Source organism: Bombus huntii, unplaced genomic scaffold (assembly GCF_024542735.1).
Source record: "Bombus huntii isolate Logan2020A unplaced genomic scaffold, iyBomHunt1.1 ctg00000261.1, whole genome shotgun sequence".
In the NCBI taxonomy this organism is placed as follows: Eukaryota; Metazoa; Arthropoda; class Insecta; order Hymenoptera; family Apidae; genus Bombus; species Bombus huntii.
In genome coordinates this window covers 22,501-25,000 of record NW_026099473.1, presented here as the reverse complement: position 1 = coordinate 25,000, position 2,500 = coordinate 22,501, and the positions used below count along the sequence as shown (strand labels likewise).

Genomic DNA, 2,500 nt, shown 5'->3' with positions numbered 1-2,500 from the left:
GACGACGGATGCGAGTCCCATCGAATTTTTGACTTACACACTACCTGAACGAGACTTAAAGTTTCATATAATATACCGTTCAGAGGGGACCGGCTGTCTTTCCTCGTTGTCGTGAGTCGGACACCCGTGCCGTCGCTAGAGTTTTTCAAACTCTGCTTCTGGATATCGGGACGAAAGACCGCGCGAGGACGACGGATGCGAGTCCCATCGAATTTTTTATTTACACACTACCTGAACGAGACTTAAAGTTTCATCCAGTTTGTCGTCTATCATCGCATATATAATATACCGTTCAGAGGGGACCGGCTGTCTATCCTCGTTGTCGTGAGTCGGACACCCGTGCCGTCGCTAGAGTTTTTCAAACTCTGCTTCTGGATATCGGGACGAAAGACCGCGCGAGGACGACGGATGCGAGTCCCATCGAATTTTTGACTTACACACTACCTGAACGAGACTTAAAGTTTCATATAATATACCGTTCAGAGGGGACCGGCTGTCTTTCCTCGTTGTCGTGAGTCGGACACCCGTGCCGTCGCTAGAGTTTTTCAAACTCTGCTTCTGGATATCGGGACGAAAGACCGCGCGAGGACGACGGATGCGAGTCCCATCGAATTTTTGATTTACACACTACCTGAACGAGACTTAAAGTTTCATCCAGTTTGTCGTCTATCATCTCATATATAATATACCGTTCAGAGGGGACCGGCTGTCTATCCTCGTTGTCGTGAGTCGGACACCCGTGCCGTCGCTAGAGTTTTTCAAACTCTGCTTCTGGATGTTGGGACGAAAGACCGCGCGAGGACGATGGATGCGTGTCCCATCGAATTTTTGATTTACAAGACACACACTACCTGAACGAGACTAAAGTTTCATCGAGTTTATCATCGCATAACCCGTTCGGAGGGGACCGGCTGTCTATCCTCGTTGTCGTGAGTCGGACACCCGTGCCGTCGCTAGAGTTTTTCAAACTCTGCTTCTGGATATCGGGACGAAAGACCGCGCGAGGACGATGGCTGCGAGTCCCATCGAATTTTTGTTTTTTTTTTTTTTTTTAAAGAAAAAACACCACCCGAACGGAGATGTGTTCTATCTTTCGTCGATTTTTCATGCTTTCAGTCGGTCGCGTGGTCGCCATCCGTTCGGAGGGGATCGCCGGCTTCGAAACCTCGATGTCGTGAGTCGGACACCCGTGCCGTCGCTAGAGTTTTTCAAACTCTGCTTCTGGATATTGGGACGAAAGACCGCTCGAGGCGGACGGCCGCGCGAATCCCATCGAATCTTTACTATCACCCGAACGATGGAGAGATGCACGCGCGCTGTTTCTTGAATAATTGGACGAGAGAGTAGAATCAAACACATATATAACATGGGCTAGCCACCGTGCTTACTCGTTCGCGAGATCGTGTGCTGTACAGAGGATTCAGAATCGGGTGTATATATCCCCGTCGTTTCCTGACGAACGGAGCTTCGATCTCGATGGTTGTTATATATCATAATGTACTTTACGCCCGGCCGGCGAACGCGCGTATCTTCGCGCGTTCGTCGTTTTCTTTTTTTTTCGAACGTTTTTGTGTCGTCAATCCTATGGCGACTTCTGCGCGTTCGATTCCCGTTGGTCGAACGTGACGGAACTCGGCTTCGCTAGAACCGAGAAGAGTACATTTGAGTATTGAACTGTTGTAAATTTATAAAAGATTACCCTGAACGGTGGATCACTTGGCTCGTGGGTCGATGAAGAACGCAGCTAATTGCGCGTCAACGTGTGAACTGCAGGACACATGAACATCGACATTTCGAACGCACATTGCGGTCCACGGATACAATTCCTGGACCACGCCTGGCTGAGGGTTGCTCACGTAAACCTAAGACTGCTTGCGTTGCGTATCGTTACTCTCCGTATCTGTCTCTCTCTGTCCCTTCTTGCCTTAACAACCCGCCGTCGTTCTTCTTTATATAAGAGAACGTTTCAGAGTCGGACGAAGGTACAAGAACGAGGATACGAATAAGAGCGGACGGAGAGAACATACGCGACGTACGAGCGATTGTTGGACGCTCGTCGGCGTTCGTCGCGGTCGTGCAGAGACCGTGCAAGTCGTACGCATGCTCGATATATAATCTATCGTGTTCACGGGAGACTACGAAACTCTACCTCTGTCTCTCTCTGTCCCTTCTTGCCTTGACAACCCGCCGTCGTTCTTCTTAAAAATTATAAGAGAACGTTTCAGAGTCGGACGAAGGTATACGAAGGGATACGAATAAGAGCGGAGAGAACCGGTCACGGACCTGCGTGAGTGCTCGCGGCGTCGTGAGTCGTCCTTACGAGGGCGACCGCCCGCTTATGCACCGCTTCGTGTATCGGTTATCGAACGTATATACTCGTAGTGTTCTCCTCGTGACCGATTTTTTTTTCATATCAGGCGATATATGCTACGTTTGCCGGTGTTCGACGCACGAAGGTCCGCGCCCCCGACGTCGTCTTAAAAGAATATTATATTTGGCG

At 49.8% G+C, this 2,500-nt stretch overlaps 1 non-coding gene across 1 annotated transcript; it reads left to right on the top strand.

The window, feature by feature from the left end:
* The first annotated feature begins 1,696 nt into the window (after positions 1–1,696).
* LOC126877864 (5.8S ribosomal RNA) lies at positions 1,697–1,851 on the top strand. Its single transcript, XR_007695404.1, has one exon. It is a non-coding gene; the product is annotated as a 5.8S ribosomal RNA (ribosomal RNA).
* Positions 1,852–2,500: the final 649 nt, after the last annotated feature.